This window comes from Alexandromys fortis, unplaced genomic scaffold (assembly GCF_014885135.2).
Source record: "Alexandromys fortis isolate MF-2015 unplaced genomic scaffold, M_Fortis_MF-2015_v1.1 scaffold_193, whole genome shotgun sequence".
Taxonomy (NCBI): Eukaryota; Metazoa; Chordata; class Mammalia; order Rodentia; family Cricetidae; genus Alexandromys; species Alexandromys fortis.
This window is the reverse complement of record NW_026068083.1, coordinates 261,486-276,973: the sequence shown is the minus strand read 5'-3', so window position 1 is coordinate 276,973 and position 15,488 is coordinate 261,486. Positions and strand designations below refer to the sequence as shown.

Below are 15,488 nucleotides of genomic sequence, written 5' to 3'. Positions count from 1 at the left end.
ATTTAATTGGGGCATATATCCCAGGATGGCCTCAAAGTTGCTATGTGAGCAAGGATGACCCTGAAATTTGGATTCTTCTGCCTCCATGTCTTGGGTGCTGGGATTATAGGCATGCACTGCCATGCCTAGTCATGTGCTTCTGGGATAGAATATATGGCTTCAGGTATGCCAGGCACGTACTCTGCCAATAGAGTTGCAGCCTCCAGTTCAGGAAGGTAAATTTTTAGTCACAAAAATCACCCTGGATAAAAGTAAGCAAACAGCCTTCCTGGGTGTGGTGGTTCAACTGTAAGCCAGCACTAGAGAGGTAGGACCAGCCTAGGCTACATAGTAAACCAGCCTGGGCTACAAAGTAAATTTGATGCTAGCTTGGACAACATGAGACCCTATCTCAAAACTATAGAAAAAAATTAAGTGGGCAAAGAAAAGGATTCATGGTTCTTTCCACAAATGTACAGGAAAATTTTTGAATAGTCATCCTTCATTGCTTTTTTTAAATTAATAACTTATGACCATTGCTTTTTAAAAAATTTATTTATTTATTAGGTATATTCTGTCTGCATGCCAGAAGAGGGAACCTGATCAAATTACAAAAGGTTGTGAGCCACCATATGGTTGCTGGGAATTGAACTCAGGACCTCTGGAAGAGCAGCTAGTGCTCTTAGCCATCTCTCCAGCCCCATGACCATTGCTTTTTATAGTAACCCATGACCCTTAAGCTTCAACACTTGCATTTTATCTAGCACCTTTAATGAATAGGTTTCTTTATCAGTGAGTTTTTTTATGAAGCAAGCATAGCAGGCACGGGGCCTTCTGAACTCCTTTTGGCTCTGTGCACCTATCTCTGATCTTTAAAGACTGTTCAGAAATGGGAAGTCCCAGGAAAACTATCAAAAAATCACCCAGTTCCTTCAAACGCATCCCATGAATCATTTATTGGAGGAATGAAAGAGGAGGGCATTTCTGAGTTTGTCTGTGACTTAGAAGAGCTCCACAGCATTCTCCCAGAGGCAGCCAGAGAAACGTTCTTCTTAACTGTAGAGATAGCTCTGTAGCTCGGTGTCCAAGGGCTTGGCTGTGCCTGTCATAAGCTTTACTCTAAAAGTTGCTTTCTAAGGGCCTGATCAAGTGGGAATCCCGAGGAAGTGGATTCTGTGGTTACTTTGCCCGGGTCTTTGCACCCCTCTTACCGCTGGGTACTACCAAAGTCAGTAAGTCACACCTGAAGAAGCAGGTCCCTAGACCCAGAGAGGCCATTACAATAGCTTCCAGCAGCTACTCCTTCAGAATTGAAGCATTTCCTCCGTGAGGGAGGAGGGATCTTCTAAAACATGGGAAGTTCCTGAAATGTAAAAAAAGACTTAGAAAGTCTGGAAGTTACAATATTAATAAGCCCCTCTCCTAGGCTATAAAAACCAGACAGTGGTTGGGAAAGAAGATTTCTCACTCATGCTAAGGACACCTCTGTAAGTAAGCCCAATGAGTTCAGCAGACCACGAAGCTAGACTTGGGGCAACTTGCTTCTTTGGTCTATCTTCAGTGCTTTGGGAATAGATAGATGCCTGATCCCATGGTCCCAGGAAAAGTCACTCACAACAGCAGAGATACCACATCAGGAGACCTGGAACTATTTTATACCCAGCCCAAGAATTCCTCTCATTTTATATACAGATTTGGAAGCCACCCAGGAATGGTTGTAGACTCATCTTTGGTGACCTAGGATTTGGCAGAAAAGTTGGAACTTTAAGCTGGAAGTTGGTCTGGACTGAGGTTTGAGATCTCTGGAATTCATCTCGTCCAAGTTTTCATACTCTCAAGTGTATGCCTGGAAAAGCAGCCACCACATGCTGAGCCTGCCCGTGGGAGGGCTGGCAACACTTCGTCATCAGAATTCCAGGAACTGAGGAGTATATGCTTGGGTAGACATTCCCACAAACAGCCACTTAGTGCTGCACAACAGTCATGAATGTGGTGACTTCGCACACTGCACAGTGACAGACTGTCTGTGCGCCTTATTTTAAATGTGGAAGACCCAAGTGGAGCGCTAGAAACTTCCGTCCTGGGGCCCTACTCAATCAGCAATACCTTGGGCCTCACAAATAGAGGTCTGCATTTCTGAGTGTCTGCGTCTGATTGTAGACCTATTCATTCCAATTTGTCATTCTTTTCAATTAAAAAAAACCTTAAGGAAAAGACCAACTGCCTTCAGCAGAATCCATTTATCCTATATTTACACGCTCACAAACACTTATTGCACACTAATGTAGGGCGGGGCCATTTGTAGATAAGCTGGGTCACTAGACACTCATCCAGCAGCTCGGATAAAGCTCCACAGGGTCTGCAGAGGAGAGCAGGGCTCTAGGGTCTCTACAGGGCTCCCTCGTGCAGTGCTCTGGTTCTTTCTGTCTCTAGATCTCACGATTGGTTTCCTGCTTCTCCCTCTAGGATTTCAGCACGACGGTGATTCCTAACTGGTTTGATAGAAGCTTCTAGAATTTTCAAATGGCATCTATACCCAGATGAAACAGAAGGTAGAGCAGGGCATTGATGATTTAGGTAGGCTGGCCAACCAGTGAGCCGAGGGAACTCCTTGTGTCCACCTGTCCAGTGCTGGGATTACATGTGTGTACCACCAAGTTTGTCCTTTTCCTTTCAAGTTCCGGGGGATTAAAGCCAAGCTCTCGTCTGTATAGACAACACTTTAGCTACCAAACCCTACAATGCTGTCTTTGGCAGCGTCGTGGGTTGGAGTATGGTGTCCTCCAGATGTCTGGTTCTGATCTCCACCTGTATCTTTTGTCTTATAAGACCTCAAGCAGTCTGGTGATTCCTTAGGCACTTTAGGGGTCCAGAGAGGAGGTGTTTTCCAGGCTGGGTGGGTGGGTCCTGTGCAATCAACAGGGATCCTGAATAGAGCCAGACTCTGTGTGGATGACAAAGGAAGCTCTGGTCACTAGCATAAAGATGAAGAAAGGCAGACGGGAGTCAGAGAAACTGGTGGCCTTTCAAAGCCACAAAGGGAAGAAAGAGACTTTTCTCTGGCTCCTTAGAGGGAACCTCACCTTGGGACCCTGTTTTCTAGTTCTGGGCTCCATGGACAGATGATGATAAATCTGACTGTTCAGAGTTGCATAGCTTGTTGCTACTGGCAACAGCAGCAGGGCTGTCGGAAAGGACCTCTTCTCTGAAGAATATGGGTATTGGCCTCTAAGTACATTGGGTTGGGTCTTGAGCAGGTAGAATCCATAGAGTCCCACAGTACTGACTGGGAAGGTGTGGAGGTTTTGAGGTGCCCAGTACCTGGTACCACAGATGGTAGCTGAAGGGAATAAACGTTTTCAGTGCTGTCTAAAATGCGCCCTCATTTTCCTGACAGCACGTGAATCTCATTCAGAAATATGACCTTTGGTCAACAAATATGTCGGGCTTTCGGGTAAATTTAATCAATAGTCACCGCTCTTTTATTCTCCCCCAGACCAGGGTTTCATATCTCGTTTCCTTCCATTAGCATTAATATAAAGCAGCAATTGATAGCCAGCCATATCGACAGACCCTCTTGGGCACAGTCCAGGAGGACTTTAAATCACTTATTCCCAGTATAATTCACAGAGTGGGGAGAGTGGGCAGTCACGGGGTGTTTCTGTACAACGCTGAAACAACACATCTCTACCTTCACTGACACGACCCAGCCTAACTAATGAGAAGGGCTGTGCCCGTCTCTCAGCGTCCTGAATCATGGCCCCAGAACTACTTGTTTAGACTATGAGGGTGTGGAAATGTGGGCCACAGTGTTGATTCTGGAAGCTAGGCCCCTGCATGCCTTAGGGCTGACAATTTACTCCCACTCCATTGGTTCATTTCTCACTAGTGTCTTTCTTTAAAAGAAGGACCATGCAAAACCATCTCAGATGCTCTTGCCTTGATCAACTATTAAAGGTCAGGCTGCCACTAGGGGTACATAGATTAGTAGGCCTTGGTTTCTACCCTGCAGGGAACGAAGCCCACGGTGTAACTCATGGAATGGAATGTTTGCTTTGCCAAGTGTTCAAATTACTTTCCCAAGGACAAAGTTGTCTTACTTCATCTTCTGTTTTTCTAGCTGTATATCCAAGACTGGGAAACTTCTGACACGTCCCCACATACCCCGTCCCTTGCACTATTCCCAAATCCAGGAAGGCAGCGAGTTTGGGCTGACATCTGCTTGTCACTGGACGAAAGCCTGTTGCTGTATTGTCAGAAGGTGGAGTTGTCACATAACAGACAAAGCCAGTGTGCCAGCTTGAGTCGTTCCTCTGTATGAAGCCACCAGTGCCATCCTGGTGCCCTACCTTCGTGATCCCCTTTACCTCTTATCTCCTTGGGGCCCTGCCTTCCCAGGCTGTTAGTATAAGAACCATTAACATAAGAATGCAAGGGTTGTTGCTTGAAACACGTGAACTTTGGGGAGAAACATTTAAATCAAAGTATCTGTTAGTTTGGTGTTTTGGATAAAAAAGAAAAATGAAGGCTAGGGATATGACCCAGTAGAGTGCATGCCAAGCAAGTGTGAGGCTCTGGGTTCAATCCCTGGTACTGGGAGTTGGAGGCGGAATGGGGGGGTTGGGGGGGGGAAGAAGGCAGTATTTTGTTGCAGGCAGAGCTCAGTTGGGAAGTTAGTACCCTGTATTCACAAAGTGCAAGGTTTGATCCTTAACACCCCATGAATTGGATGTAGTGGTCCATGCCTGTGATTCCAGCACTAAAGCGATAGAGACAAAAGGATCACAAGTTTAAGGGCAGCCTATATGGAACTCCCCTGCCTTACCCCTACCCCTGCTGCCCCAACACATACAAATACAGAGAAAGAGAGAGGGAGAAAGAGTGAGAGAGTGAGAGAGAGAGAGAGAGAGAGAGAGAGAGAGAGAGAGAGATTTTTTTATAGACAGACAGACAGACACATACACACAAAAAGAGGCCCAGACAGACAGATGGACACACACACACCACATACACACACCATGACCACGGAAACTCTTATAAAAAAAACCATTTAATTGAGGTGGCTCGTTTACAGTTTCAGAGGTTCAATCCATTATCGTCGTGGCAGGGTGGCGTTCAGGCAGACCTGATGCTGGAGTTGTAGCTGAGAGTCCTCCGGCAGGGAGTAAGAAGTCAATGGAGTATCACACTGGACAAAGCTTAAACAAAGGAGACCTCAAAGCCTGCCCCCACAGTGACACACTTCCTCCAACAAGGCCGTGTCTACTCCAACAAAGCCACATCTCCTAGTACTGCCATTCCCTATGGGGGTCAATTACATCCAAACTATGGCAGGGTTGCTCGCTGACCCTGGGGCTCACTGGTTTGGCTAGGTCTGCTGGCCAGGAGGCTCTGGGGTCCTCCCATTGCTCTCTCCCCAGTGCTGGGCTTAGAGACACACACCATCTGCCCCAGCTGCGCCATACACACAGGAAGCCATTCTCAAATGCAGCTTTGGCCTGTGTGGCTGGTGATCCAGACATACTTGCTGGGCACACACGTCACTGGCTGAGCTCTCTCCTGGCCCAGTTCCCAGGGCTTCCTCACTTCCCATACAGTCCCTAACAGATCCTGAGGGTAGGAAGGGAAGCAGACATGATGATTTTCCCCGGCCATGGGAGGCGCTGGGTGAAAGAGTTGGGGAAGAGTGAGATTGCAGTCTCTTGGGCTGGGAGAATGGTTCCTTAGAGGCATCTGCCTTCTATGCGGTATTTGACTGTGACTGGGGACCGTTTGACTCGAGGAAAAAGAGCGGCGTGAGACTCTGAGAAGGGATTCACTGAGATCATAGGCAATGTGGTTATGCATGAAGAGCACATCTTGGAAACGAACTATAAACACACCACTATGGAAAACACAACCAACATCCTCAACCAACAGATGAGGAGGGGGCCGTTTCTCGGGTGGTCTTCTCTAAAGCTCCCCAGAGGCCAGCCATTTAACCTCCGTAGTTCCCATGTCACAAACATGCTCTCTGCTGGTCAGGGTGTTCCTCCCTGTAATTAGATGCCCAGAAATGGTGGGGAAGAAAAGGGACGTGAAAAGACTCATTACGTGCCCTTGGCAGGGCTTCTTAGAGTCAAGAGCACTCACTGGTCAGGCCAAAGCTGCATTTGAGAATGGCTTCCTGTGTGTATGGCGCAGCTGGGGCTAAGGCCTGACAGGGAGAGGGGGCCAGAGACACAGGCTCTGCCGTTGGAACATGGGCTGCTCACTTAAGGAACCCTGGTCACAGCCAGGATGGTTACAGTTTGCATCCTACACGCCTGTCAAAGTCTTATGAGAGCTGACTTGAGGACAGGGATCTCAGGGAGCTTTTCAGCAGAAAACGGGCCTCGGACCGGCTGATGAAAGAAGGAAAATCAGAAGTGCTGAGCTGATAACTAGGAGGATGCATATACTTTGCATGTGATTTGCATGCATTAGCTGTTTGTGAGGTAGTATACTGCCATGGGAAAGCCTGCATCCCTTCACCAATAAAACCACACAGAGTGGTACTATGCAGACAGCATGTAATATCTATTTGTCGGATCATTTATTTATTTATAGAAACAGGATCAATTGTAGTGCAGGCTGGCCCTGAACTTGCTGTATGGACAAGGATGATTTGAACATCTTATCCTCCCGAGCGCTAGGATTCTCTGAGTGTGCCACTATGGTGGTTTATGAAGTGCCAGGGATAGAACCCAGGATTTCATTGATGCTAGCAAACACTCTACTGACTGATCTACATCTCCGGGCCTTTGGTTCATTTTATTTTTTAGCGTTCAAAATTTTTTTATTTTTTAATTAAAATTTTACTAGTTCCTTGTGTATTTTGATCATATTGGTCCTCTCTCCATCCCCCCAGGATCCCCACTTTTACCCCAGTCCTCTACCCTTCTGCTTTTGGTCTTCTTTTATTTTGTATTCTGTATATGTGTTTCTTTTATTGGCTAATGAATAAAAAAAACTGCTTTGACCGGTGATAGGGCAGAACAGAGCTGGGGAAAACTAAACTGAATGCCAGGAAAGAGTAGGCAGAGTCAGGGAGACACCATGGAGATGCCATGTAGCTGCCAGAGGAGAAAGAGGCAAGCTGTTAGTCAGAACCTTGCCAGTAGGCCACAAGCCTTGTGGTAAAATATAAAATAATAGGAATGGGTTAATTTAAGGCATAAGAGCTTGCTAGAAATACACTAGAAATATTGGCCAAACAGTATTGCAATTAATACAGATTTCTGTGTGATTATTTCGGTTCTGGGCAGCCAGGAATAAACAAGCAGCCTCCTACTACAAATAGTCACAGTGTGACAGTGGGTAGACTTGACCAGGAGGCCTAAACCCTGTGTTTCTGGGACTTTGGGAAAGTATGTGCTGACCTCTGCTCTCAGAGTTGTCTGCACAGCAAAGCAGGCTGGGTTAGGAATGTCCACACTTCTGCTCGAGACAAGGAACGGAAAGGAACTTGAGAACCTATTTCCTCTTAAGATGGAAGTTGTACACATCACTTTGGTTCATGTGGGGCTGCTGATGGCTTGGTCACAGTGTACATCTGGCTTTACAGAGCTGGGGCATACTTTGTTGAGTGGTCACATGCCCAACTTAAACCACACCCACTGCTAGATGCTGTTGTGTAGTGTTGAGGGCATGTCACAATACTTTACAATCTTTCCAGGGGAAAAGTCACCCATCCATACAAGTCTTATCTCTTTGTCACCTTCTTCCTTCTTCTCTTCCTCCAGCTTGCTTCTCCTCCTTACCTGTTCTTCTCTTCTCTCTTCCCTTCCTTCCCCTCCTCTCCACTCCCTTCCTCCTGGGGATGGAACCCAAGGCCTCACACGTGCTAGGCAGGTGCCTTCCCCTAAGCTGTGCAGCGACTTAACTCTTAATTCTGGTTGCTTCTATATGGACATTTCCTGTTGCTGATGCTTGCTTAGAATTTCTTGGATCTATCTATCTATCTATCTATCTATCTATCTATCTATCTATCTATCTATCTATCTATCTATGTAACTATTATTATTAATTTATTTTTCAAGACAGACCTTCTCTGTGTAGCCTTGACTGTCCTGGAACTCACTTTGTAGAGCAGGCTGGTCTCAAATTTACAGACATCTGCTTGCTTCTGCCTCCCAAGTACTGGGACTAAAGGTATGCACCACCACTGTCTGGCTTGATTTGTATTTTCTTCACTTTGACAGAGTTCTCACCTAATTGACCTTTGTAGGAAAGAAATTCCAAGCTATCGTGGCAGGCTTCCTCATTTTTGGCTGTTGGGACCAATTGAGTCCTGGTCTTCAGCTGCTCTTCCCTGTCTAGAGCCTTCTAATTGAAGTTACTAAAAGCTGTGCTTTGCCTAGAAGATCAGCGGATGGGATTTTCACCTGTTGGCCATTGACTGCAGGGTATTTAAGCCTACATGGTGCTATTAAAGAGGGGCTTTCGGTACCAGTGTTTGAAGGTCTGTGTGTCGGTCTGTCTGTGCGTGTGTATTCTCAACCTCCAGCCCCTTGCCCGAAGCTTGCGAACTGGGTTCTAGCACATAGAGCACAGATGGGGGCCGCGGTGCGCGGCACTTGGCCCTTCAGAATGGATGATTTCTTGTTTGGGTGTGTGTGTCTGGCCCTGATAGAAGGGTAAATAGCACCCGTCTTCTTCCCAGTGAATTCTGGTAGAATCTGTAGACACGACAATCCCAAATTTCTCAAGATACTGCCAAATACCCCAGGGTGTGGTGAGGGAAAAACTGTCCAGTTACAACAGTGGCTAGTGTGATGATGGGGATTTCTACTCTCTCTGCAGGTTTAGTGGTTACTTTTGTTTGTAACCACTTCAATTTGTAACACTTCAATTCAGTTAGCTTCTGGGGACTGGGGCTCTAAGTAATTCATTCACAGGAACACTAGAATCCACACTAGGACATCTGAAATACTCTGTATAAAGATGAGGTCTCAACTTGCTACCATTTATAACCACCCAGGAAGAGGAACAGAGGCCCAGTGATAAATTAATCCTACCTTTCAGGTCCTGATTTCAGATATAAATAGAGGGCGGAAGCACGCGTCACTGAGCAGAACTGGTTAAGGTGTGGCCTTGCCCATCATTGAATCCATCGTTGTCTCAGCTCCTGTCTGTCCTGACAAGAGACGTAATAAGTTGTCAGAACTCTGCAAAATCTTTTCCTGGAAGACATCCTCTTTCTGTGGATGGTACCAGGCTTCACACTTTTCCTTCTCCCAATATGAGATTCCTAGAGAAATTCCATTTTCTTGGGGTCCCTTGTTTCCACCGTCTGTCAGCCAAAGGAAGGATACAGTGTCTTTTTAGAACATCTTCATTCTTGCAAGGTTACAATGTCAGATGGTAGACCTGAACTTAAGAGAAAGGTTATCTGGATGGGTCTGATCCAATCAGGAGAGTGCTCAGTGGGTTATTCCTGGAAAGATATTTAAAATGCAAGACTCTCTGTGCTGGTGAGGAGGTAGATGAGGAATGTGCTTGGCAGGAGACAGGTAGGACGCTCAGTCCTGCTGAGACTGGGGTCCTGCTCTGCTCTGTCATTGGCTCCTGGGCTTCCTGCTCTCCATTGAAAGAATTAGTACGAGACACACAGACTACATAGTAGAAAGGTAGAGTTTGTTACAAGTAAAGCTGGACACTCTCAAGACTGAGGGTGGGCATTGTGCAAAGGGACCATGGTCAAGGAAAACGCTCTCAGGTGAGAGTGGCTGGTGTCCAGCATGACCAGCGTTCCAGCCCACACTATAATTTTTTATTTATTCATTTGTTGTTGTTGTTTGTTTTCTTTTAAGAGACAGAGCCTCATATAGCCTCAGGATGACCTCACGCTCACTATGTAGCTTAGGCTGGCTTTCAATTTTTTAAAAAACGTTTTTATTTATTAAAATTTTTTTCATGTATACATTTTTATGTATGAATGATCTGTCTATATGTATGTTCACATGCTTGAAGAAGGCATCATATCCCATTATAGATGGTTGTAGGCCACCATGTGGTTGCTGAAAATCAAACTCAGGACTTCTAGAACAGCAGCCAGAGCTCTTAACCACGGAGCCATCTCTCCAGATCAGCTTTCAACTCTTGATCTTTTCATCTTTAGCTTCCAAGTACAAAGATTACAGAGTTGGATCACCAACCCTGGGCTGTATTTCTAAGATATTTTTCCAGGACAGGGTTTCTTTGTGTAGCATGGTTGTCCCAAAATAGCTTTGTAGACCAGGCTGGCCTTGAACTACCTGCTTCTGCCTCCTGAGGGCTGGGATTAAAGGTGTGTGCCACCACCACCATCACACAGCAATTTCTAAGGTTTCTAAGAGATAGCAATAGCTTTCTGAGGGGAAATCCAGTGTCTCTGTCAACTTCCTATTGCCTGCGAGATATACTTCTGAAGCTACTTCTCCAGCACCACGTCTGCCTGCACACCTTATGCTCCCTGCCACAATGATAATGGACTGAACCTCTGAGCTGTAGTCACCCCAATTAAATGTCTTCATTTATAAGAGTTGCCATAGTGTCTCTTCACAGCAATAAAAACCCTAAGACACATAATAGAGACTTAAACAACAACAACAACAACAAAGCAACAGTAACCCCTGCTTAGATAGAAATCTCATGGTCTTTGGGATGGTTTAGTAACTGTGTCTTTACCCATTGTAGGAGGTTAGACCTACATCCCATTTTTTTTTTTTTTTTTTTTTTTACCCATGACCCTGCAGTTCTGAGTTTCTGCTTGTACAGGCTGCTAACGAGGATGGGGCCCATTGTCAATGCCTTTAACCCTGCTAATACTTGATTTGCTACCTAACAGGGCCATAGGGATTAGAGTTCTACCTGGTGAACTTGAGAGAGGACTGGAGCTTCGGGTGCACACACAGCCTCCTACCACTGAGCAGAGAATCAGTCCCCCGTTTCTGAACTCTGAGCTCAGTGGGGCTAGTGAATTTCTACCGCATTCAGGCACTAGGAACGTTGTTCCTATGCTTATTAGTTGGAAGGAGCATGAACAGCCGCTGGCACCTGTACTTAACTCCCAATTCCAATGGAGATTTTTGTCCTTGTGGATGGAAGGAAAGTGACCAGGTGACAGTACCAGAGGAGAGTCCACCTTTCACTAGGGTCAGCTGTCTTTCAGTGTGAGGGCATTCTATATTTCTGTTAGATTTCAGCTGCAATTCCCTGACAACAAGCGCATTTATGCTCACCTAAGATAAGGACATTAGTCTCAATATCTTTGTCCCTTTGCAGCTGTTGGGTTGCAGGAGTACAACCCTGGGGTGTAATAATTAAGCATTTTTATTTTGGTCTGACTTGCTCCTTCACTCTGCTAATTAGTCTCTTGCTTCTAGATGACCACAGTCACCTTCAGGTAGTGAAAGATCATCTAACTATCAATTAGTGTATTTAATTCAGAATGCCAGCCAAAGCATTTAGCTTTGTTCAAGGTTATAACTACATTTTTTGTTGCCAACTGCTATAGTGTTGTTGTTGTTTTAAATAGGATCTCGTGTATTACAAGTTGCATTAAATTCATTGAGGTGTAGCAAGGATGACCTTGAACTTGATTCTCCTACTTCTGCCTGTCTAGTGCTGGGATTACGTCAGTGTATCACCACACCTGGTTTATGTGGCATTGTGGAGGGAATCCAGAGCTTTGCCCATGAGGCCAGTGCTCTACCAACTGAGTTTCCCCTTGACCTCTTCTATAGGCATTGGGAGAATTAATTTTCCTCCAATCAGACTTTGACTCACCAACCCCTTCCTGCACTGGCTCTTAGCTCTTGTGAGGTCAGAGGAAGAAGAGAGAAAGGGATAAACCCAGCTTCTCTTTCTGTGGATGCAGCATCCTCAGTAGAGAATGTGCCTCTGAGAGCCTTTGAATGACCTTGAGCCAGCTATGAATCCCACCACGTCCAGTCGGCACAGGATGGCTGGACCAGGCATTAACCTGGATGGAGTGTCATTCCTCAGGAACTGCCCACTTTGTTTTTTCTAGACAGTCTCTCACCAGCTTGCAGTTTGGGGAGTAAGTTTAGTTGTTTGGCCTGTGTGCTCCAGGGATCCCCATCAGCAAGGCACCATGGCTTGATTAATGGGTTTTGGGGATTGAACTTGGCTTCTCATGTTGCTTAGAATCTTTATGTTCATTTTCTCCTTCTTACTTGGTGACGATTTTAACTTCACAAAGGAAAGAAGAGTATTTTTAAAGGCTAGCATCTCCTGTCTGTGTTTGGTACCCAACTGAGGGACAAGGCACAGGCCATGGTATCCTGGATGCCAGTTGGCCGACACTGAGTGTTTAGCAAGATGACAGATGGTAGCACAGGAGGCAGAATTAGATGCAGAGTCTAGCTGGGGTGGCAAGAGCTCACCATGCCCAACACAGTGGAGACACAGTTTAGGGCCATTCTCCAAGGATGCAGGAAGCTTTCTATTACTATTATTATTATTGAGAGGGGCCGGGGGCCTGCCCCAGTGGATGACAGGTTCCAGAGAGGAGTGAGCAAGGCCATGGTGATGGTGAGAGTCTTGCAGCCTGGCTGACTAGCATCCAGAGTACTTCTTTATTTGTACAGAATTCAGTAAGCAGGGATAGTTTCATGTTGCTCCACAACCCAGATCACATCATTTTTATTCCGGACATGTGTTTAACTTTTTTTCTTGTGCACCTGGGGTCATAAGTTTACTCATCATTGGTAAACGGTGACAGAACGGAGTTATCTTTCGCAATCATTTTCCCTCAGGTTTAGTCATCATTGATAAACAGAGTTATCCTTCAGAATCAATTTTGCTCATCAACCCCCTAACTCAATTTTTAAAGGTATCTGGAGCCCGATCTCAGGCTGCCAGGCTTTGCAGCTTCAAGAACATTAGAGAGAAAGAAAATCTCCAAGCCAGCCTAGGGGGATTGCCATGTCCTGAGAACTGTATTATTAACTCTTAGTGGTCAGAGTGCCCAAGAAAATCCTCAGGCCAAAGCTGCTGTCGTTATTATTCAATTTTTGGCCTAATACAATGTTTACATTTTATATCTTTAGAGAATTGGCCACACAGCACCATAGTGGCTCTGCATGAGGTAACTTTTCTAACCAAAGAGGGGTCCTGACCCCTCGTTCTTTGATCACCTCTCCACACCACTCTTTGCTCATCAAGTCCCCGTGTAGGGCACAGGTACCTTCAGCTCATCTAACTTTGTTACTGTATGTGCCACGTAATCGCCTGAGTGTATAGTAGGAAGAGGCTTGTTATCTGATCTGTGGCCAACTCCTCTAGACCACCGAATCTTGCTGACATCTTAAAGTTCATTTTGTTTCGACTATCTTGTTTCTGAGTAAGCGCGGGGGCAGATGTTTTAAGAATATCTCAAAGCCTCATAAAGAAACCTCCTTAAGTGTGTCAGAATCTCCAAAGGATAAGGAAGACCTTCAAGTAGATAAGGATAGCTCCCTAAAAGTGGGAGGGGGAGAATACTTAGTGCTTTCCTAGGAAAGCCTAGAAGCAGTGCTTCTAGGAGAAGGTATAAATGATTCATAAAAAAATTTCCATCAATCCAATATCCCCAAGTTGTGCAAATTTTAAAAGTCCCCCAAGTATGCAACATGTGGATGAAAACCAAAAGGTGGCATAGCAGCCACCATGTGACTCAGCTCTGCTGGATCTTTGTCAAGCAGCTGTGCTGGCTTTATGACTTTTGTTGTTCTTATAAAATGTGGCCGCACCAGAGAGGGGGGTTTACATAACCCAGACTGGCATCAAACTTTCTATATAGCTAAAGATGACTTTGAACTCCTGATCCTCCTGACTATGCTTCCAAAAGGCCATGGTTACTAGCATGTACCCATCACGCCTAGTTTATGAAGTGTTGGGGATGGAGTCCAGGTCTTCACGTGCGCTAGGCAAGTCCTTTACCAACGGAACCAAGTCTCCATCCTCAAATGTCTCTCATTCTTTTATCAGGGGTTTTGGATTCTGTCACCAGCAGTCAGAGCCACTTCTTCCTGCTACGGCAGTACCAATGAGATCCTAATTCAATTCCTTTGCACAAACACCTCACTTCTGCTCTTAATTACTATGATATGCAGTAACGAAGTCTGCACCCCAAAAGTGCTATTCTCAGTTTTATTTGATTACAGCACTGAATTTGGTGTATGGAGACACCTGCTTCTTTCAATAGTTTGTTGATTATACCCTGTGCTCATTTTCAGATGCACACACGCCTTGCCTGTGAATGGCGGCCCAGGGCTCCAAACTGAATGAACGAAAGGGGGTGTCCCGAGAGAGGCGGCGTTAGCGTACCCCTCCCAGCCCAGGTACGCCCCACCCACTCAGCATCCCCCCCATCCCTGCAGTTACACTTGCAGATGTCCTATGACCTCCAGCCCATTTGCACATCTGCATTTGTTATCTGTGAAACAATGAACCATTGTTTGAGTTGAGGCTTTTCCAGCTCTAAAAGTTATTATTCAAATGCTCAGCTCTGTCCTCTCTCTCTTCAACAATCCACTCTCTGCATGCAGGGAGTGTGGTCATTCCAAGGCACCGTACAGCTAATTTGCTGTGAGTCTCTGGTCATGCCCCTAGCCTGCCAGGGACATCTGTAGTCAGCTAAATCATTTTAAGTAGAGGAATTAGACCAGTGTTTTCTATTAGGGAGAAACACTGTGGATCTCAGTATTCTGCACCATACCCATAGTGGTGGAATTGAATTGTGCTGGGGATTTACGCAAGAAAAAGAAATCCATCTTATTTTACTAGGTGCTTGACACTTTTAGTTCGAGAATTTATACTTCTGAACGCTCCCTTCATACATTGCAAATGTACTCTCAATGCGCCTCAGTTAGGTTAGCTGCCTATTCTGTAAAAGCGTGGGGGCAAAACGTGGGGATTGGGACCACTTTAAGAATCAGAAAGATGACAGAGAATTTCCATAATGATGAAATGGTTTGGAGAGTATCAGAAAGCTTTTATTTACAAAAGCAGGGAAATTCTGAACAGAGATATTCTCTTGCAAATTACTTCAGCTCACCAGGTTCTCCGCCCGAGATTTCCTTACCAGAAACCTAAATGGAAATCCTCCTCAATGGCTCAGCAGTTGCTGTATGTGAGCTCAGAAGACACATAAGTTTTCCTGCCTGTTGGAAATGCCACTTGCTATGCCCATTGGATACACGTGTGAGCTGGGATAACCAACAAAACAAGACACACCGTGGGGCAGATTTTTTCTCTTCCTCTGTCCCTCTCCCAACCCCTCCCTCACCTTCCTCTTCCTCCCTCTGTTGGGGGATCACAGCCTGGACCCTCTGCATGCTAGGCAAGTGGGCCATTATTGAGCCACAGTTCCTGCCTACCTGTGGCGTTGATTGGTTTGTAAGTAAGTGTTACAGTGAGGCTAAGGATGCTGAAGAACACACTTTTTGGAGCCACAGTGCAAGTCAAAAGGTCCTTAAAACAGTCTGCCTGTATTTCCTGTT

At 45.6% G+C, this 15,488-nt stretch overlaps 1 long non-coding RNA gene across 1 annotated transcript in view; it reads left to right on the top strand.

Annotated features, from left to right (window-relative positions):
• Positions 1 to 15,054, top strand: part of LOC126488520 (uncharacterized) — a 34,451-nt gene extending 19,397 nt beyond the window's left edge. The window contains exons 3-4 of the long non-coding RNA XR_007588730.1: positions 14,223 to 14,327; positions 15,039 to 15,054. This is a non-coding gene — a long non-coding RNA (uncharacterized lncRNA). The remainder of the gene's footprint in view (positions 1 to 14,222; positions 14,328 to 15,038) is intronic.
• Positions 15,055 to 15,488: the final 434 nt, after the last annotated feature.